Source organism: Oncorhynchus gorbuscha, linkage group LG08 (genome assembly GCF_021184085.1).
Source record: "Oncorhynchus gorbuscha isolate QuinsamMale2020 ecotype Even-year linkage group LG08, OgorEven_v1.0, whole genome shotgun sequence".
NCBI classification, from domain to species: Eukaryota; Metazoa; Chordata; class Actinopteri; order Salmoniformes; family Salmonidae; genus Oncorhynchus; species Oncorhynchus gorbuscha.
In genome coordinates this window covers 25,560,412-25,584,141 of record NC_060180.1, presented here as the reverse complement: position 1 = coordinate 25,584,141, position 23,730 = coordinate 25,560,412, and the positions used below count along the sequence as shown (strand labels likewise).

General features: G+C 41.1%; 1 long non-coding RNA gene across 2 annotated transcripts; it reads left to right on the top strand.

Annotated features, from left to right (window-relative positions):
• Positions 1–1,547: 1,547 nt before the first annotated feature.
• On the top strand, positions 1,548–21,286 carry LOC124041400. Of its 2 annotated transcripts, XR_006839934.1 has the most exons (5): positions 1,548–1,685; positions 2,217–2,354; positions 16,431–16,475; positions 16,621–16,813; positions 21,229–21,286. It is a non-coding gene; the product is annotated as an uncharacterized LOC124041400 (long non-coding RNA). The 2 variants fall into 2 exon arrangements; XR_006839933.1 differs by lacking the exons at positions 1,548–1,685; positions 2,217–2,354 and having other exon boundaries at positions 15,681–16,475.
• Positions 21,287–23,730: the final 2,444 nt, after the last annotated feature.

The following is a 23,730-nucleotide window of genomic DNA, read 5'->3' as shown; positions in this document are numbered from 1 at the left end:
CTCAGGAGGCCCTTAAGACCCTCACAAACTTTTACAGATGCACAATTGAGAGCATCCTGTATCCAGTCTGGTATGGAAACTGCACTGCCCATAACCGCAGGGCTCTCCAGAGGGTGGTGCGGTCTGCCCAATGCATCACAAGGGGCACACTGCCTGCCCTCCAGGACACCTACAGCACCAGATGTCACAGGAAGGACATCAACCACCCAAGCCATGGCCTGTTCACCCTGTTACCATCCAGAAGGCGAGGTCAGTACAGGTGCATCAAGTCTGGGACCGAAAGACTGAAAAACAGCTTCTATCTCAAGGCCATCATACTGTTAAAAAGCCATTATCAAAAGCCAACCCTGCACCTTAGAGGCTGCTGCCCTATATTGATAGACATGGAATCACTGGTCACTTTAATAATGGAACACTAGTTCCAATAATGTTTACATAGTGCTTTATTCATTTCATATGTATATACTGTATTCTATTATATTGTATTTTAGTCACATTTAGGCAATTCCTAGTTGCTGGCCTGCTCAGTCCTGGCCCTGGGGGTCTGCTGTACTGTTGTCACTCTGGCCTTGGCCTTGGCCTAACACACCTTAAACCAATAATGAACGTTTCACTAAGATGTGTGTTTTCATTCAACTTTCCCCCCCCAAACCTTTCCCTTGAGACATAAAAAAGATGGGAAGGATGTTGTGTTGGGGAAAGAGTTGAGTTATTGACTAGACTGGTGGGGGTCGGGCGTGTAGTAGGCTCGGGTTGGCTGGGCGGTCTGGCTGAAATTTGATATAGAGGCTGTCTTAAAGACAATCAAAAGTTAAGTCTTTGTACTTTATTCATACAAGTTGTTCATTTGTTAAGCTATTAGTTAAAGGTGCAACACAATATTGATTATGGAATTATCATTGATCTAGTTCAGTCTTATCAATCACTTAAACATATTTAATCATCTCTTTCATAGCTTGATGACTGTGTGGCCATTTATGCTTACTTTTTGTTGTTCTAAATAGGGGACAACTAGAAGGGACATGAGTCATATTAGATTGTGTAGAAATGCATGAAATGTGCAGAACCCCTGGCCAAGTTATGTCCCCCTCTGCAAATAGCACTGATGGGTGATTTAAAAAGTCATAGTCAATCTATCAATAATATAATAATACTCTTAGCAAAACATCTTTTTTTAAATGTACAATATGTAGAATCTATGAGAATAGAAAGGTTCTGAACTTTTGAGAAATATCACACAGCACAGTTGAAAAATATATGGCAAATAGAGATAGATGGGAGATAGATGGGAGGGGTTGAGTGGAGCTGAAGGATAGGACTAAAACAAACAAAAGATAAATATTTTAAAATCAACTGTGTGCGTGAAATGTATATAGTATGTATACGCTGGAAGTAGAAGCCTAATGCCCCATGCATTTGGTACACACAACGTTTTAACAACCTTTGTTCAACTACTGTTTTGTTGGTTGTTTGATGCCATACTCACAGGGAAACTGTTTTGTTGGGTAAGAAACTGGGTTGTAGAGTGTCCAGTAATTCCACATCATCACACACCACTTTCACCCGGAACGTTTGTCTGCCCAACTTCTTGGACCTCTCGGAGGAGCAATGACAGCTGTCAATGAAGAGGTTCCGGCAGTTTCCGTTCGTCAGGCATGTCCTCCACAACCCGACAACAACGCAAAGTAAGTTCAGCAGTTTCATTGTGAACCGAGACTTTAATTGAATTATCTTCGAAGTTATCTCTTCCCAGTAAATAAAGCAAGTGTAGACCATTTCAAATAGGCTTCTTCTTGGTGAATGGTTACCTACCGATCAGTTATTTGCACGTTTGACAGTTATTTATGTATTCAAATAAGTATGCTCTTTGACTACTCCGAAAACACCTGTTATGTGTTCATACTGTACATAATAACGAAACGATTTGGTTTGTAGGACTATTCTTTCACCGCGCAGTATCATTTGTATTATTTATGATACTGTTTCACATTTACAGAAACGTGTGACATCGGTAGGCCACCTAAGCGTTACTTGATAAAAGTTAGCACATTTGTTACCACTATCCTAAAAGTTTGAATTCCATGGGAATGCAATAGCATATTACTCTGTCTTCGCCGTCGGCAAGAACAAGATCTTCTTTCAATAATGTGTCTATTGTCACTTTTGTCATTGTACTCCTACAAATTTATCCGTTGTCCTAAATCCTTTATCAACAGGTTGCCACATATATCCCCATCCACGTGTGCCGCGCAAGGCGCTTTTCCATCCACGTCTTGCTCCTTCAACCATGGGACTTGTTGCAATTATTCAGTGCATGGAAGTTGAAAAGTCCCTCCTCCTCCAAGGCAAGGGGCGTGAGTTGGTATTGTTATTACAATGATAAACCATATGAATCCATATAAATGGGACAATACACAAGTTGACCTTAACCTGTTCTAAACAACAAAACATGTAATTGTATTTATTCATGATTTTAAGGACCACCATGAACATAACATTAGGCCAACCCAAGAAATACATTTTCTAAAAATATAATTACTAGTAATTCTACGCCAACCTACATCAATCTACATCAACCCTTTATCAAGTGGTTCTGAAACGGAATGGTGCAGGGGTTCAGCCTCAGACACATCTAAGATCAGATGACCACTAGATAAGGACCACTGAAGGACACCCGGACACACACCCCGTGTATAGCCTACAATATGATATCCATGTGTTCCTGGCTCCTGGATACAAACTCAAATGCCATGCTGAGAGAGATGTCAGATAATTGCTCACTTATTGAGGACATAATGCATCAGCACGGTCACACCTTGGCAACTAAGAAAATGCACCTTGTCCATCGATAATACATTTGATCTCTTGGCAACCAAATAAAAATACCCCAGGAAAAAAACACTACATTGAAATCTCAGGGACAGTAGCAATCTATGACTGAACATAACATTGTGCCTCAGAGAAAGCTAAAGCAGTAGCATGCTCATGATTGAAGACCTCCCGTCGAGTTGATAGGCAACAATTAGATGACATAGGAAACTGAGAAACACCTAAATCGACAATGCAGAGGCCATGTTTTGTATACACTTATTAGAGATCAGTAATGTGGGAACATAGATCTACAGGCGACAGTAGACCTCTTCACCAAAAAGTATAGAACATAAAGGAAATATATACATTCATGGTACAACTTTACACTAAAACAGTAGATATATAATATGATATGGTGGCTCTCACAGCAGGACCACATTTCTAGTGTGTGTAAGTGTAAGTTGTTCAGTACTGTCGTCTACAGACAAAGAGTGCAGCAGTGATATCAATCATTTCCCATGCATGCCTGTAGTCAGAGCCCTTGGAGACAAAAGCCCAGACAGCTGGTTGGGCTCCTGAGCTTGGGCGAGGTGCTTCCCCTGTGTGTGCACTCTGCTCCACGCCAAATTCCTCTCTCATTATCCGTATTGTCTCCAACACAGCTAGACTAGGAGCACAAAGGAGGATTTCAAACCGCTCCCTGACCCTTCTGAGCAGCCCGTGTTTCTCGTTCATCTCCCTGACAGGCAAACATGGAGTGTCTCCTATAGGAGTACACAGTCACAGGGAAGAACAGATTCCCTGTTCCTCCCTGTTTTTACAGAGGGAAAGTAAAGCCATATTTTCTCCCATATTGTGGTGCCGGGCCCTTTGACTGCCACTCACACTTGTTTGCACAGATGTATATTTACCCTGCTGAAGAAAGTACGGAGGCAAATCTCACCGCCAGCTGACCTTGGGATATGTGTAGGAAAATAAGTTGAGCTGATATCATCATTTGGCATGACACATCCTTAATCGGTGTTCACTGGGCTACTTGCATTGCCTTATTGGAAAACAGAGCCCTCACAGTCTCGCTGTTCTTTGTATTCGTCTAGCGCTACGTTGTTATAGCTTATGTTATTGAAGTATCGTTTTGCTCAGCCAAGCATAACCTTTACAGCATATTGGAAATTGTTTACATGCCTTATAATGATTATATTCCAGCTGCTACCTTTAGCCTTCTGTACACAACCACCCACTGGACACATCATGTCATTATAATGTGGAAATGTGGGTAATATTTGTAGGAGACTTAATAAATGAGATTTCAACCTCTATTCACCCACTCAAAAAGTCAGCCTGAGGTTTGTTCAGTTCCCGATGTGTTATCACTAGGCTTTCAACCATCTAAAAGCACAACAACAGTCAGATATTTTGTATTTATACAACAACTAAATGTGTTATCACTATGCTTCATCTAATAGCACAACCAAATGACCTAGGTTGCAGTTGAGATTACATTAAAATCACATGTGATCAAAGCTGTTCTAGATTCTGCACAGGTTATTATGGCAATTGTGAAGATTTCCACAGACCTGCAACCAATTTCTATGATTACATAATAAGACATTTATAGTTACAGTCGGCTAACCTCAAACTGTGGCCATGGATGTGTTAATCATTGTAAGGTTGAATAAATACTTTGTTAATAGGCTATTTACTGTATTGCAAAAGTGATATTCAATTGTGGTTGGCTGTCAATGCAATGGAGATGTTAATTCAGCATTTGAAGTATTAATTTATAGACATACTGGAATGAAAGCCAGACTAAGTCAGTGGCACAGATGGAACTGTCCAAGCAGAAGATACATCTCCTTCAAATGTTGATGTTGGGTTGCGTTGACAACCAAACACAATTCAATATCAAGTTTGTCTTCAAATTAATCATTTATATGTTGGATTCACATCTCCATCTCAACCAAAAATCTAAGTTAAAGAATATGACTAAATGAAATCAAACGTTAATTGCACTTTAAATACAATTTGATTTAGTCCTATTCTTCAACTTAGATTTTGGTTGAGATGGAGACGTGAATCTAACATGTTAATGATGAACTTGACGATTACATTAGAAATCAACCAAAGATTGATACCCTAGGCCTATATGTATGGTTTATTTTCAGTTGAACCCTGGGTTGAATTGAAACAAAAGATGTTGATGACTTTGCAAATGCTATTAGACCTAAATAGTCTCATTGATGATATACAATGTATAACGTATGTTTACATTTCATTTGCTCTGGTAAATCTATCCTTGGGAATGACTTTGAATGCAGCAGTAACTATATTTAGTTATTAAGAGATTCCCCAATTGTTATTCTCACGATAGCACATTGGTACTAGTCAGTGACAAATATCAAAGGGGTTTGGTTAAAACCTTGGATGTAAGACTAAATGGATAGCTATCGATAGATCAAGTCTCCAGTGGGAAGTGCTGTCCAGCCTATAGTTTTTTTCTTCTGAACATTGAAGAACTGATGTTTCAAAGGTACAAATCCAAGACCACTAAATTATAGCTGGTCCCATCAGATAACATTGCACACGTTAGTTCTATGCTAACCTCAACAGGTGGTACTGATTATATTCTGGTACTTCTTCATGTTAAAATAGATCAATCCTGGCCACTAGAGGGATATTTTAAACCTACAAATTCAAGGTTTACTTGTTCCGGTGGTCTGTAACAAAATGTAATGTGATCAAAATTGCACCGACACATCCTTGACTAGGCTACTAGCTACTACTAACGTTGGACAACATTTTTCACGCTTTCGCATACTGTATATGACAAAATCCCACATTTTTGTTTATTAGTTTCACACACATAAAGGGAAATCAATCATCTGCTTTTATGGGAAACATAAAAATGAGGTCATGTATAAAAAATAAAAGAAATAAGAAAAGCCTTATGGATTGTCAAATAGCAGTCATGTCACCATCGCGTGGCACACACTGCTGAAGGAGGAGGTTGGTGGAACCTTAATTGGGGAGGATTGACTCGTGGTAATGGCTAGAGCGGAATGAGTGGACTGGTATTAAATACAACAAAACCATGGTTTCCATGTATTTGATGCCATTCTAGTCGCTGGAATACACTGTCGGTAACTGGAATACACTGTCGGTAACTGGAATACACTGTCGGTAACTGGAATACACTGTCGGTAACTGGAATTCACTGTCGTTACACGTTGATCCAGAGCATCCCAAATGTACTCAATGGGTGACATGTCTGTTGAGTATGCAGGCCATACAAGAACTGAGAGGAATTGTATATTTTCCTAGCCACCGTGCTTCTACACCTGCATTGCTTGCTGTTTGGGGTTTTAGGCTGGGTTTCTGTACAGCACTTTGATATATCAGCTGATGAGAGAAGGGCTATATAAATACATTGGATTTGTAAACTAATCATCAAGCCCTCAATGAGTTGAATCAGGTGAGTTTGTCCAGGCAAGCAATACAATTGTGTGCCAGAGTACGTCTAGGCTACTACATTTCAAACAATGTCAATAGAATGCTCACTGTGCATCCGTTGCAAATGGAGTCATGCAAGGTTGATCCAATCTAATTCACACAGGATGTCGATGTGGTCTGAATGGTCCAGACATACAGTGGCAAGAAAAAGTATGAACGCTTTGGAATTACCTGGATTTCTGTATAAATTGGTCATCAAATTTGATCTGATCTTCATCTAAGTCACAAAAATAGACAAACATAGTATGCTTAAACTAATAACACACTGATTATAGTATTTTTCTTGTCTATATTGAATACATAATTTAAACATTCACTGTGTAGGTTGGAAAAAGTATGTGAGCCCCTAGGCTAATGACTTCTCCAAAAGCTAACTGGAGTCAGTGTAACGGCTTTCTTTAGGTGAAGTAGAGGCGGACCAAAATGCAGCGTGGTGGTTATTCATGTTCTTTAATTTATAAAGAAACTACACATGAGATAACAAAAACAACAAACGTGAGAAAACCTAAAACAGTCCCATCTGGTGCAAACACAAAGACAGGAACAATCACCCACAAACACACAGTGAAACCCAGGCTACCTAAATATGGTTCCCAATCAGAGACAATGACTAACACCTGCCTCTGATTGAGAACCATATCAGGCCAGACATAGAAATAGACAAACAAGACATCCAACATAGAATGCCCACTCAGATCCCACCCTGACCAACCAAAACATAGAAACATACAAAGCAAACTATGGTCAGGGTGTGACAGTCAGGAGTCAGCTAAACTGGAGTCCAATCAATGAGACGAGACTGGAGATGTTGGTTAGAGCTGCCTTACCCTGTAAATAACACTCACAAAATATGAGTTTGCTATTCACAAGAAACATTGCCTGATGTGAACCATGCCTTTGAACAAAGAGATCCCAGAAGACCTTAGATTAAGAATTGTTGACTTGCATAAAGCTGGAAAGTGTTACAAAAGTATCTCTAAGAGCCTTGAGGTTCATCAGTCCACGGTAAGGCAAATTGTCTATAAATTGAGAAAGTTCAGCACTGTTGCTACTCTCCCTAGGAGTGGCCATCCTGCAAAGATGACTGCAAGAGCACAGCGCAGAATGCTCAATAAGTTTATGAAGAATCCTAGAGTGTCAGCTAAAGACTTACAGACATCTCTGGAACATGCTAACATCTCTGTTGATGAGTATACGAAACGTAAATCACTAAACAAGAATGGTGTTCATGGGAGGACACCACGGAAGAAGCCACTGCTGTCCAAAAAAAACATTGCTGCACGTCTGAAGTTTGCAAAAGTGCACTTGGATGTTCCACAGTGCTACTGGCAAAATATTCTGTGGACAGATGAAACTACAGATTAACTACAGATGAAACTACTGTTGGAACTACAGATGAAACTACTGTTTGAAGGAACACACAACACCATGTGTAGAGGAAAAAAGGCACAGCACACCAACATCAAAACCTCATCCCAACTGTAAAGTATGGTGGAGGGAGCATCAGGGTTTGGGGCTGCTTAGCTGCCTCAGGGCCTGGACAGCTTGCTATTATTGACAGAAAAATGAATTCCCAAGTTGATCAAGACTTTTTGCAGGAGAATGTTAGGCTATCTGTATGCCAATTGAAGCTCAACAGAAGTTGGGTAATGCAACAGGACAATGACCCAAAACACAAGTAAATCAACAACAGAATGGCTTCAACAGAAGAAAATACGCCTTCTGGAGTGGCCCAGTCAGAGTCCTAACCTCAACCCGATTTGAGATGCTGTGGTATGACATCAAGAGAGCAGTTTACACCAAACATCCCAATAAATATTGCTGAACTGAAACCGTTTTGTAAAGAGGAATGGTCCAAAATTCCTCTTGACTGTTGTGCAGGCCTGATTCACAACTACAGAAAACGTTTGTTTGAGGTTATTGCTGCCAAAGGAGGATCAACCAATTATTAAATCCAAGGGTTCACATACTTTTTCCACCCTGCACTGTGAATGTTTACATGGTGTGTTCAATAAAGATATTAAAACATATAATTGTTTGTGTGTGATTAGTTTAAGCAGGCTGTGATTGTCTATTGTTGTGACCTAGATGAAGATCAGATCAAATTTTATGACCAATTTATGCAGAAATCTAGGTATTTCCAAAGGGTTCACATACTTTTTCTTGCCACTGTACATCAGTTAAGGCTAATACAGTATATTTCACAGCTATTCTCTTATTGAATTAAACTCCGACATTGTTCTTCTTGCCTCAGTGGATTGACATAAACTTATTCTGCCCAAGTTCCCAAAAGTGTTTGGCAATTAGCGTGTATTCGGCGAGCTTACAATTAGACCCTAAAGCTTAGGTTAGGCTAATGCCAAATACTAATAATTAAAGAAAAAACTAAATGTAGCCTATAGATATGAATTGCACAAGAATGATACATTTCTGGATTTTTTAATGCATTGTTTTCTCTTTATTCAACCTACACGCAACCCACCTGCACCTCATTCACACAATATTTCATGACCCTCAACCTGCCCACGTACTATACTAGTGTGCTGTACAGTCTAAAGATTTTAAATTATAGTGCATTTCTGGCATCTCATGTAGGCAATGCACATGGACAGTATCTAAGGGAATGTAATGATCAAATAAGAAAGGGCACAAGGCACCTGTTACAAATATGTTTGCAACACAAATGTGACTGGCACACAAATGTGAGTGGGCAGGCCTTATCTATAAGGCACTGAATGCTCAAAGTCACTGCCACATTAGAAAAGATCACAGAGTAACAGAGCAACCCGAAGTGAAGAACTGATGATGTGAGGATTTCAATCTTTCACATGTTCAGCACAATTAATCTGTCTAATCTGCATATTGTATGCTACTAATCTGCATATTTAGAACTAGAAGACATTAATGTATAACCTCGTCCAGGGTCAAATCCTGCATATTACGGGATGGTGATCCCAAAATACCCAGACAGTACCTACTTTAATGCCATGGGTAGAAAACCTAAGGTCTATAGTCTTCAAGACTAGTTCTGGACTAAATATCAGATTGGGCGGAACTAGGCATAGTCTGTGTACGGGACCCATGGTGTCAAGAGCAAACAGAGGACAAAACCAGAGTTGCTTTCAAACATCCAGCATGTCAAGTGATCTGGCCTGTGTGAGCTGGCCTGCTGATGTACTCACCATGTACCCACAGTGTTCCAGTGGCAGGGCGGAACCGGCCGATCCACTAACCACCACTGACCACCAGCCACCTGATTACTGCTTAACCCTCACGGAAGGTTTGGTCCGGGCATAATCTTAAAAACAGAGACCATAAGATAACTAAATTACTTATTTTTAGGTCATTTTATGAAGTTGTTTGCCCAGTAAAGGGGTAAGCTAGGCATTTGTTTGACAAATCTATTTCACAAGGTTATATGATCATTGCATCACACAAATTGTATGAGGAAACGATCAGTTTGTTCATTAGGTGTCCTATGTAGTATGATCTGTATAGGTGTTTGATACAGAATCACACACCATACTACTATAGAGCCCCACAGTGGAGGTGTCATAATACCCATAAAGCGTAGCAGTCAAACAGGGAAATGGTTCCAATGGTTCTTCCACCCTTCATTTTTCCCATGGGGGATTTTATAAACACTTAAAATAAGGGATTTGTTTTGTGTATGCTTATCCCAGCGTGACATTAGTGTAACCATGTAAATCTGTCTGGGACAAGGGGACTTTAATCAATATATTCGGCTCTATTTACTCTCAGATTTGAAAATGCTACTTAGAGTCAAAGTAGACATCATGCAAAACTACAAATCCCTGCAAGCTACTGTACATTATCTCTAGCTGACACCTTTGCTAACAGGTATTGTGTCAATTTAAAACTTGCACAAGACCGTTAACACAATTGTCCATTTACAGAAATGTTGCCAATGTATTAATTACTACATTTAGATTGTTAATCCAAAGATTCTTAGCCTAATCCAAAGATTCTTATGTGGAAAAACTATTGGGATCATTTTCCTGTTTGACCGCTAGGTTTTATTGGTATTATGACTGTGGTACTCTATACACTAGCACCAATAGAACAGCATGGCTTATGATGAAGGCTTTGCTGGCCGTCAGTCATTCCTTCAATCTGTTGACTAGTATACAGTAGTTACTACTTATTAGCCTGAAGACATGATAGACCTTCAATTGACTGCATTGACTAATATTTGTGCAGAATTTGCTTGTCATTTTAAACTTCATAAAATTATTTTGCCTTCAATATCAACTCCTCTCTGGTGATTAAAAAGTGTCACAATTAAAGTTAACAAAGATCATTGTTGGCAGTTATCGTCATTAGCACTCAGTTGAATGTAAATAGCATTTTCTGTGATTCTCCAACATCAGCAATAATTCAGATTATAATAAGAACGTATTTTTGCTCAAAATTCCTCTTGGCTGATGTTGTCTTTGTCTGTTGTGTGTTGTTTGATATAGTGTAGCAGTGACAGGAGTCTCAGGAGAAAGGGAATCCATTTCCCAGCGCTGTGAGTGTAGCAGCAGTCAACCTCATAAGTATTCCGATCCCTTGCAGTAATCCGGCTTGCGTGAGCAGGAACCCAATGAGGAGATGAAGTCCCATGAGAGGGGGTGGGGGGGTAGAGAGTGTTTCTCTGCTGTCCTTTACATGTCCTCTGTCTGAGTTATCACAGAGGTCTGTCTTCCCCAGTCTCCCGGTCTCAGTATGCCTCCAAACATGAGGCCCCAGTCCCAGACAGACAGAAAGTCATACACACGCACAGCAGTCTCCAGTCACCCGTGTGGCCTATGACAGCAAGATGGGAATGCATCCACAATAGTGTGGGGGGGAATGCCAAAAGTATTCATAATCGCAACAGCAACTCAAACACTTTCTTCATTCACAGTCGGCAATAATGGTGATTCATTTAAACTACTAGTCCCTGTTTATATACTGTACTAAAAAGGCAAATGGATGGGTAAAACAAGCTAACTATTGAATGTTCTATTTAAAACCAATTTAAACAAAGACATAATTGTCTAAGGAGGTGATAGAAAAAAATCCCCTGAGGTTGTTTGCTGTGTGAACTTTGACCCTGATGGCCACAAAGCTAGAGTGGCACGGATGCCATGTGAAGGCTTCAACTTTGTACAGTATATCTTCTCTACCCATCTCTGCCGAATAAGTGGTGCCTGTTCTCTGTAGTGAGATGGGTCATCATGAAGTCAGCCTAGAGCTCTCCCACTCTCCACTGCAGAGATTTCACGCCATGCTATCCGACTGTCGGTAAAGTTCTCTACCCTTACATGTGCTTTCTCTATTAAAAGAACCCGCTTTAGCTCTTTTAGAAGAGAAGAGATGTCCTCCTCGTAACAGCAGAGTAGAGGAGCTTGAGTCTAGCCTCCTGGGGATGTGTGCAAACAGGCCGTTCATACTGCCGCTCTGCTCTCATGCCCTGTAAAGAGAGTAATTTTGTTCAATCTTTAATTCAACGAGGCTCCACTAGTCCTTTACATGCTTCTCTTCCTCCTAGCTTTCAAGGGTGGCAACATCAATATACATTTTATCATTTGTATTAAAGGGCGACTGCACTTCCTGATTTGGCCTGGTTTTTCATCATTGCTCATTAGAAATGCTAGTGGCTGAAGGCAAAAGAGTGTTGTCTTGGAGGTGTGGTTTGACGTGGGTGTTTCTTGGGTGTGTCTTTGCCAATCAATGACAACAAAGGCCAGTAGTGAGTACAGCGAGGTAAGCTAAGCTAGCTTTGCAATGGAAAGAACAATGTTTTGAAGTTGAGGACTTCTCCCCTTCTGACTGACTCGCCATCTCAGGATGATCAGCAAAATTCAGTTCTATGTGTAGGCTAATGTAAGTCTGCGCTGACAGCAGCTAGTTAGCATTGCTTGGTAATAGCTGCATCTGGCTATCTTTTCTAGCTGATATTTCTCTGTCAAATCAGTTATGGCAAGATAGCAAGAGCCTGTGTCTAGACTGTGTTTCATAAGACACTTGTTTTACAACACATTGCTACAAAAGTAACTTGCAAATTAGTTTCAACATTTCATAAGGTCATGTAAATACATGTTACATATTACAGTGGAAACGGTATCAACTGCAAGTTGAATGCCCAGTCTTGAGTCAGCTCAGCTGTCATAAAACACAATATTCTATAACTGGCTAGTTTTGTCTCATCTCGTCTCTCCTTATGTCTGCTGTTAGATCATTCCCGCGGAACCAATCCCAGAACTACTAATATCCCTACAACAGGTGTAGGCTACATGTGGACATTGCACAAACAATGGCCGGCTTGAGTGTAAATACATTGAACAACAACAAATCGCTGCGTTTCGTGCAACAAAGACAAATATTTTATGCTGTAAATATCATAGTGATGTGCATATAAAGACTGTAGGAGTCATTTTAGCCTGTTTAGTGTGTTGTGTATACAGTGGGGTAAACAAGTATTTAGTCAGCCACCAATTGTGCAAGTTCTCCCACTTAAAAAGATGAGAGAAGCCTGTAATTTTCATCATAGGTACATTTAAACTATGACAGACAAATTAGGGAGAAAAATCCAGAAAATCACATTGTAGGATTTTTTATGAATTTATTTGCAAATTATGGTGGAAAATAAGTATTTGGTCAATAACAAAAGTTTATCTCAATACTTTGTTATATACCCTTTGTTGGCAATGACAGAGGTCAAACGTTTTCTGTAAGTCTTCACAGGGTTTTCACACACTGTTGCTGGTATTTTGGCCCATTCCTCCATGCAGATCTCCTCTAGAGCAGTGATGTTTTGGGGCTGTTGCTGGGCAACACAGACTTTCAACTCCCTCCAAAGATTTTCTATGGGGTTGAGATCTGGAGACTGGCTAGGCCACTCCAGGACCTTGAAATGCTTCTTACGAAGCCAATCCTTCGTTGCCCGGGCGGTGTGTTGGGGATCATTGTCATGCTGAAAGACCCAGCCACGTTTCATCTTCAATGCCCTTGCTGATGGAAGGAGGTTTTCACTCAAAATCTCACGATACATGGCCCCATTCATTCTTTCCTTTACACGGATCAGTCGTCCTGGTCCCTTTGCAGAAAAACAGCCCCAAAGCATGATGTTTCCACCTCCATGCTTCACAGTAGGTATGGTGTTCTTTGGATGCAACTCAGCATTCTTTGTCCTCCAAACACGACAAGTTGAATTTTTATCAAAAAGTTATATTTTGGTTTCAACTGACCATATGACATTCTCCCAATCTTCTTCTGGATCATCCAAATGCTCTCTAGCAAACTACAGTGGGGCCTGGACATGTACTGGCTTAAGCAGGGGGACATGTCTGGCACTGCAGGATTGGAGTCCCTGGCGGCGTAGTGTGTTACTGATGGTAGGCTTTGTTACTTTGATCCCAGCTCTCTGCAGGTCATTCACTAGGTCCCCCCGTGTGGTTCTGGGATTTTGTGATCATTTTGACCCCACGGGGTGAGATCTTGCGTGGAGCCCCAGACCGAGGGAGATTATCAGTGGTCTTGTATGTCTTTCATTTCCTAATAATTGCTCCCACAGTTGATTTCTTCAAACTAAGCTGCTTGCCTATTGCAGATTCAGTCTTCCCAGCCTGGTGCAGGTCTACAATTTTGTTTCTGGAGTCCTTTGACAGCTCTTTGGTCTTGGCCATAATGGAGTTTGAAGTGCGTTTGAGGTTGTGGACAGGTGTCTTTTATACTGATAACAAGTTCAAACAGGTGCCATTAATACAGGTAACGAGTGGAGGACAGAGGAGCCTCTTAAAGAAGAAGTTACAGGTCTGTGAGAGCCAGAAATCTTGCTTGTTTGTAGGTGACCAAATACTTATTTTCCACCATAATTTGCAAATAAATTCATTAAAAATTCCTACAATGTGATTTTCTGGATTTTTTTCTTCTCATTTTGTCTGTCATAGTTGAAGTGTACCTATGATGAAATTTACAGGCCTCTCTCATCTTTTTAAGTGGGAGAGTTTGCACAATTGGTGGCTGACTAAATACTTTTTTGCTCCACTGTATGTTGTCTGTCAAGGGTTATTTGAACTAGTGTTGTACACTAGAGGGCACTATATGTTGGGGTCATGGGTCACGAGTCACTTGTGTACATACTGTAGGCAGCACAGGTGACCAGGGAGGGTTAGCACAGGTGAGAGGAGAGCACATGCAGTTCTTACTGTATCACAGATATAGCTTATAGAATTACTCTCTCTATACCTTTTCTATAGGAATATGTGTTTTGGAGCTATTTATATTTTATATGCACAATAAATGGGAATTTTGCCCAAAAAGAGTGACGTTTGGAATGCTGATTTTTGTGGACGTGTTATGGACAGCTTTCCTGTGCTAGTGGCTTTTTGTAGGGAATTGCCACTACAAAGACTGTATGCCTACACTTACCGAGCAACTAAATATACATTGTGTATAGAGTACAGCTTCAGCTGTCTAACTAGAATGACAATCTATTTGTCTATTTGGCCAATTCTAAGGATTTGTCAAACCACACACTGGTTCTGTCTTCCAGCTTTGTCTCAGAGCATTTCGTATTATTCTGTATGTAAATCCGAGACACTCCATCATATGTTACGTTTCATATGGCATGTATTCATTTGTGGATGTCCATCATCCATTTTGTATGATATGTTACGAATTTGCAAAACGTTCAATACAATATGTTACATATGGTTACATAAGCAGATGCTTGCTTACTTAAGGCAAAAATGAAAGGTTTGGTGAGAGTATAACGTAACTGTCTAGCAACTCGAATGTTGCAGGTTCAAATCTCATCACGGACAACTTAAGCATTTTACCTAATTAGCAAATTTTCAACTACTTACCACGTTTTGGCTATTTTGCAACTACATGTTAGCTATCCCTTCCCATCCCCTAACCCAAACCTTAACCCTTTTAGCAAATGAATGATGAATGAATGTGAATCAATGATAATTGATGATAATTAGCTAGCTGGCATCCCGGGGCTTCGTTTCCTAACCCAAAACAGCATGTGTGTTCTCATAATTTATTAATTTATTGTGTAATTTTTAGGGCACTTGTCTACTACAAATATAGCAAGGGCTATTGGCAGCAAATAGCAAAACATATCTGCAAGTATTCAGTAACGTACACAGCTGGTTGCATACTAACGGGGTAAGTGTCACCAGCCTGAATCTATTCTGTAGTTACAGTCCTCCTATTAGTATATAAACTGAGTATACAAAACAGCTCTTTCCGTGACATAGACTGACCAGGTGAATCCAGGTGAAAGCTATGACCCCTTATTGATGTCCCTTGTTAAATCCACTTCAATCAGTGTAGATGAAGGAGATGAGACATGTTAAGGAAGGATTTTTAAGCCGCGAGACAATTGAGACATGGATTGTGTGTCCGTGCCATTCAGAGGGTGGTATGGGCAAAACAAAAGATTTAAGTGCCTTTGTTGAACAGGGTAGGCACAGGAGGTTGTTGGCACCTTCATTGGGGCGAACGGGCTTGTGTTAATGACTGGAGTGGAATGGAATCAAACACATGGTTTCCAGGTGTTTGATGCCAATCCATTAGCTTCGTTCTGGCCATTAGTATGAGCCGCTTTCCCCTCAGCAGCCTCCCGTCAGGGTATGGTGGTAGGTGCTAGGCACACACCGGTTTGTGTCAAGAGCTGCAACGCTACAGGGTTTTTCACGCTCAACAGTTTCCCATGGGTATCAAGAATGGTCCACCACCCAAAGTACGCCTAGCGAACTAGACACAACTGTGTGCGAAGCTGTCATCAAGGCAAAGGGTGGCTACTTTGAAGACTCAAATATAAAATATTTTGATTTGTTTAACACTTTTTTGGTTACTACATGATTCCATATGTGTTATTTCATAGTGTTTTTGTTTCACTATTATGCTACAATGTAGAAAATTGTAAAATAAAGAAAAGACCTCGAATGAATAGGTGTGTCCAAACCTTTGACTGGTATTATATGTTCCCACACCTTGCAAGGAACCAAATGTACTAGCTGGGAATACTATTAGTCCTGGAGTTAACCTAACCACTAATGATAATGTAATCAGTGCTGTGTGTATATGTTTGTCTTGTATGTTGTAAGGAGGTGCAACATTCCACTGTGCCAATGGACTACACCTGGGCCCGAGTGAGTAATGCCAACCAGTCAGTGCTATGTTGGCACGTCCTTTGTGAATTTTCTTCTGAATCCGGATCTCTGATTGGCTATGTTCAACCGTGTATTTACTGTTGGCTTCCATGACTTTCTCTCTCTACCTCCCTCTGTGATATAGGAGCTGGGTCTGATATAGGTACCGAAGTCGGGCTCCTTCATGACCAGTATCTGTGACGAGAGGGGCCTGGAGCTGATCTATGCTGCCATGCCTATCAGCTTTTAAAATGGAGTTCTCTGACTGATACATGGGGCTGTGTATTCTTCAAACATGTCGGGGAACTCCTGTCTTATATGGGACACCATACAGAAAGGTATACTATTTGCACATTTTTATATTAGCAGAACGCTCTTTCTACAGTATTTTGTGAAGAATGGTGTATTGTTACACTTATAACTTATCAAAACACTTAGCCTCACTTCTGTAGGCTACTGATTGATGAGTGGTATGAGAAGAGTGCCATCCTCCTGAATCTCACATCTGCCTGTAGTTATTGAACTCTGCCTGTTGGACCCATGGGTTGAGGCAAACTGTCATATCCAGATGGATTGTCCTGCACTCCACCCCTCCAGCCACCTGACTCCACCTGTCCATACATTACATAGATGGAAGGGACTTCATCACCCACACTCGAGACTTAAAGACACAACCTGGTCTCAGAGCATTTCATATTATTCTGTACGTAAATCCGAGACACCCCATTTAGTATCATATGTTACGTTTCGTATGGTATGTATTAATTTGTGGATGTCCATCATGCATTTCATATGATGTTACGAATTACAATTCGTATGATATGTTACTAATTTGCAAAACCTATAATAAGTTAGAATTTGCAAAACCTACAATGTTATACGCCCACCCATCCACCCTTCTTTCGTTTTTGACTAAAGTAACCTTCTGTCTTATGTAACCATACCAAACTTAACATATCATACAAATTCTGAGCTTCCCAGATGTACTTTTCCTATGCTACGTCTAGTCTATGAGACCAGGTTGCCCCCTACACACTGCAATACATATTTTTATTGCGCCATCCTGTCACTCAATCATTTGTACTTGTTTGCTATTTGTATATACTGACATTGAACAAAAACAGAGGGGCTAAAGTTTGAACTGAGGGGGGCTATGCCTCCAGGCCGGAGTTAAGGTTAGGATTCGGAGTTAGGTTAAGGGTTAACGTTAGGTGAAGTAAGTAGCAAAAAAGTGGTAAGTAGATGCAAAAGTTGCTAATGATCCAAAATGCTAAAGTTGTCCATGATAAGATTTCCAACACACAATCTTTGCGTTATACAGCCACTCATCTACCCAGACCAACAGGTGTCATACCAACAGTAACATATCATACTAATTTGAGTGTCCGAGATTTACATAGGTAAGTTTAATGTAACCTAACATAAAGTAACATATCATACTAAATGGAGTGTCAAGTATCTTAGTAAAATATAATACATTTTTTTCTGAGACCAGGCTGATGATCCATACCCAACCCTCGACTAAGTCATGAATAACTCACTTACAAAACTCTGTTGTATTGGACTTAATAACCAAAATTATCATTTTTACACTGTAGTAAATTTGGACACTATAATTAATGCTTTAGACTCATATCGATGCCACATAGTCCATTTAAAACCAGAGAAGTTGGTTCTATGGGTCAGTTGACCTTCATAAAGGATGCATGTGAGGAAATCAAGAAATCGTATGACTTACAGCACACCACATGAACATCTATAGAGAACTCTACAGAAGGCTTGATCCAGCATGGATCAAGAGGACTAAAGCCGTGTTGGGCTCTGGTGGTGACATGCTCTCTGTCATCTAATGGAATGATGAGCCGGTTGCCTGTTCCCCACCTCCCTCTTGTGTCATCCTGCTTATGTTTTCCACACGCCCATAACCTCCCATCCAATCCAAACCGGGGTTCTGAGCTCAGAGCTCTCTAATTGTTCCAAACCACCGATTTGGCTCGTGTGGCGGCATCCCCAGATTTCCCACAGAATCTTCTGCCGTGCTGCCACAGTAAATCCTGGGAGGATGCAGCGGGCAGCAGGCTGTGGGCATGGAAAGGGGGTCAATGCCATCAGAAACCATGACCTCAAAACCCGAGGGTCACAAATCCCAGATCTAAGAGGCAGACAGCCTTGAGAATCTGAGCAGCTGTGCGTGTAAACTCAAATGCTAATTTCAGAACTAACATTTATGAACAACGGTGTTATGCTACCACTCCTCAGACATGCTCTGACTAAATGGAAAAAAAGAAAGACTCTCCCTTCGCCCCTAGTTAGCATGCGGCTGTGGCTGTTGGGGCTCCCTGTGTGTGCGGTGGTGGTGAGGGGGAGAGCAGGGGCCCCAGCTGGTATTACAGAGCAGGGTCACCTCCAGCTGAGAGAGGCATGCTCGCTAGTTGGTTTGGATCACCCTGCATTGCCCGGGGGCGGTACTCTAAGCCAGTGCTTCCCAAACTGTGGGCGCACATGAATTAACATTAGGCATGGCAAACATGTATTGAACTCTGCCTGCTTTTTTGCAAGACAATTAGCTTTAAAACTGCAACATGTTCTCTGCACCCTATGACAATGTGTAGAATTGCATGAAATGAGCTTTAAACCTGCAACTTTTGCAGGGATTTTCCCCAATGGTGAAAGGGGGGCCTGAGTGAAAACGTTTGGAACGTTGGGAGGACCACCAGTACAGTGTAATTGAAGAGTTGTGTTCCAAAACGCTATATCCACCAATGTTTCACATTTGTGTCTGGATCTCTCAAGTGAGGTGTAAGAAGGATGTTCCTAATTCATAGGAGAGATGTTTATTTTTTTATCAAAAGGTTTTACTTTTCAACTTTCATGTGCCTTTAATAACAAACTTGTAGGGTATCTGTAATTATGAATACATTTTTTTAAATGACAAGCCTAGTTTATTTCTCATGGAGAAACAAAGGATTCTTCCTGGTTAGCCTTAATTGGCTGAGATAATGAAGGTGCTGGTCATGCCGAGAGATGAGTCCTGATTGGTCTGCCATGCAACAGTCTACCACGGATTTAAAATATATATATAATATATATATAATAGCCATCCCTGTTAGTGAGCGTTTCACCTTTGCCAAGATAATCCATCCACCTGACAAGTGTGGCATATAAAGAAGCTGATTACCTAGTGCTGGGGACAATAACATGGCACTCTAAAATGTGCAGTTTTGTCACACAACACAATGCCACCGATGTCTCAAGTTTAGAGGAAGCGTGCAATTGGCATGCTGACTGCAGAAATGTCCATCAGAGCTTTTTCCAGAGAATTTAATGTTTGTTTCTCTACCAACATCATTTTAAAGAATTTGGCAGTATGTCGAACCGGCCTCACAACCGCAGACCATGTGTAACCTGCCCAGGACATCCGGCTTCTTCACCTGCGGGATAGTCTGAGACAAGCCACCCTGAGACAAGCTGATGAAACTTTGGGTTTGCACAACCAAATCATTTCTGTACAAACTGTCAGAAAGCGTCTTAGGGAAGCTCATCTGTGTGCTCATTGTCTTCACCAGAGTCTTCACTTGACAGCAGTTTGGGATTGTAACAGACTTCAGTGGGGAAATGCTCACCTTCGATGGCTTCTGGCACGCTGGAGAAGTGTGCGCTTCACGGATGAATCCCAGTTTCAACTGTACCGGGCAGATGGCAGACAGCATGTATGGCATCGTGTGGGTGAGCGGTTTGCTCATGTCAACGTTGCTAACAGAGTTCCCCATGGTAGTGGTGAGGTTATGGTATGGACAGGCATAAGCTACGGACAACGAACCCAATCGCATTTTATCTATGGCAATTTAAATGCACAGAGATACTGTGACGAGATCCTGAGGCCCATTGTCGTACTGTACCATTCATCCACCGCCATCACCTCGTGTTTCAGAATGATAATGCACAGCCCCATGTCACAGGGATCTATATACAATTCCTGAAAGGAAAATGTTCCAGTTCTTCTATGGCCTGCATTTTCACCAGATATGTCACCCATTGAGTATGCTTGGGATAATCTAGTTCTACGTGTACGACAGTGTGTTCCACAGGCCACAATCAACAGCCTAATCAACTCTATGTGAAAGAGATGTGTCACGCTGCATGAGGCAAATGGCTGTCACACCAGATACTGACTGGTTTTCTGATCTATATTCCCAGTCATATGAAATCCATAGATTAGGGCCTAATGAATTGATTTAAATTGACTGATTTCCTTATATGAACTGTAACTCAGTAAAATCTTTAAAATTGTTGCATGTTGCGTTAATATTTTTTATTCAATGTAGTTGCTTGGTATATAACGGCAGCTTACGTTATAAATTGTATCTCAGCCAATTTTTCCCTCATGTTGGTTAAGTGTGCCTTGAATTCTAAATATATCATTGACATCAAAGCATCACCACACCTCCTCCTCCATGCTTCACGGTGAGAACCACACTTGCAGAGATAATCCGTTCACCTACTCTGCGTTTCACAAAGACATGGCGGTTGGAACCAAAAATCTAAAATTTGGACTCATCAGACCAGAGGACAGATTTCCACTTGGCCCAAGCAAGTCTCTTCTTTGGTGTGGGGGTGCTTTGCTGGTGACACTGTCTGTGATTTATTTAGAATTCAAGGCACACTTAACCAACATGGCTACCACAGTATTCTGCAGTGATACACCATCCCATCTGTTTTGGGTTTAGTGGGACAATCATTTGTTTTTCAACAGGACAATGACCCAAAACTCACCTCCAGGCTGTGTAAGGGCTACTTGACCAATACGGAGAGTGATGGAGTGCTGCATCAGATGACCTGGCCTCCACAATCACTCAACCTCAACCAATTTGAGATGTTTTGGGATGAGTTGGACCGCAGTGAAGGAAAAGCAGCCAACAAGTGCTCAGCATATGTATGGGAACTCCTTCAAGCCTGTTGGAAAACCATTCCTCATGAAGCTGGTTGAGAGAATGCCAAAAGTATGCAACGTTGTCATCAAGACAAAGGGTGGCTTCTTTGAAAAATATCAAATATATTTGGACTTGTTTAACACTTTTCTGGTTACTACATGAGTCAATATGTGTTTTTTCATAGTTTTGATGTCTTCACTATTATTCTACAATGTAGAAAATAGTGAAAATAAAGACAACCCCTTGAATGAGTAGGTGTGTCCAAACTTTTGACTTGTACTGTATATGGTATATATTTTTTGGCATTAGTTATACTGTTTTAGATGTTTATTATTGCACTGTTGTTGAACAACCCCATGCCATGATTAGATAGTGAAAAAATGACACCAATCTCTTTCATAAGCTTATATAACAACATTTCTGAAAATGGACATATAGTGTTTTGAATGAAACTCTTCATATCAGGACTTACACCCACCAGTATGATGGCCAACACACCAGGACCTGTTAGTTTTTCCATTCGTTATGACTCTCACTTTAGTCCCTTGGGAAAATATTCTACTGAAGTGGTCAACTGGAAATGTGCTACATGTAAATGTTCCTACTCAACTGCTTTATTTTATAGGCAACGTTGATGGAAAATTGCTTTATAGCTATAACACATGAGTAAATGGGGAATTTATTAACATTATTACACAATTGACAAGGAAAAATATATTTCAGTCTCTCTGCTTTTGGATTGTGAATCTTGAAGTTGCGTCTCAGCCATTCACAGAGCTTTTTTAAATACTTTTTTGTTGCTGTAATTACCAGGCTTTGCACACTTCCTTTGCCCTCATTAAACAACATTTTTAATGGATGAGGTTTGAAATAAACATGTTTCTCACTGAGGGGGTGGGTTGGGTTAAGGTTCAGAGAGTTTGTTAGCCTTTAAAGTTTGTTACCACTAAAGAAGGTGCCATAGAGACGTGCACAGGAAGTACCTATGGATGACTGTGTGGTTTAAGAATGGTGTGAGATATGTACAGGGAAATTAAACCTCACTGAAGGTCTTACTTCAGACAGCCTTGTTCTTTGAGAACACAGAAATATTAGACCAGGACTGAGAAACAAAAGGATGGGTTCAGTAGGAGGTAAGGTCAGTGGAAAATACAGCTTCTCTTTATAATAGGAATAGGGCAGCAAGGGCACCCACATGACTTTGTAAGTCCACCATCCTTGTCCCTCTAGTTTCAGATCATGCATCCTCTGGTTAAAAGTTAACACAGGCCAAATTATTCCTCATGTTCACACTCTGTCTCTGAAGGGGCCTTGGACAGAGAGCTGGATGAAACCAAACCCTTAGCCCAGAACCCATATTCCCCTTCTACATTCCCCAGTCCTGAGCACCTCTGCTCTGCAACACTCCCTCCACTCTGACCAAAAGTGTGTTTTCTCTTTCTCTCCTTATTTCCTGGCCTTAAGTCATGATAACAAGCCCGGCACCCAGTGACAGATGCTGTCAGTTGGCAGTCAGGCATTCAGGGAGGCTCTAGCTGAATCAACAGTAGGCCCAGAGAGTGGTCCACACACTCACATATGCATGCAAGCACACACACATGCACAAATGCTGGCATATGTATACACCACAGGAGGTTGGTGGCACCTTAATTTGGGAGGACAGGCTCGTGGGAATGGCTGGAGCGGGATATAGTGCAATGGTATCAAATAAATCAAACACATGGTTTCCATGCACACAGGTGTGTATGCATGTACACACAAAATCCTCACACACTGGCCAAATGAAAACACATAGCACCACATTTAATCTCCAGTTAATACAAATCATACAATAGAGTGATAATTTGAATAGAGGTTGAGAAGGGGAGAGTCAGAGGGAAAAGAAAGAGGGACACAGGAAGTAAAATGGAATAATAAAAGTGTGGATGCACTGTACTGTAGAAAGTCAGGAAGGGGGAACAAATATTTACATCTCCCCATGCATGTTATTAAAGACTTTATGACCCAGAACCCACTGTTATTTTGAGGGTGGTGAGATGGACAGCAGGGAGGTTCCTACCCCAGACAGGCCTCACTCCGGCCCCGCTTCAGTCCCAGTGCAGTGCTCCATACATCTCTATGACGCACAGGCGGAGTTGAAAACACTGCCGTGTTCCTGTTCTCTTTTATCTCCTCATTCCATTCCCTTCCCCAGTTCCCCCCCATTAGTTCATGAAGCTGGAAGCCTGCCAAGCAAAACCCTGACCCCGATTCCATGGGTTCGATTCAGTCGCAGAGCAGACTCCCCTTTCTACAGGGAGGGCCTCTGCCCTGGCCCTCAGTTC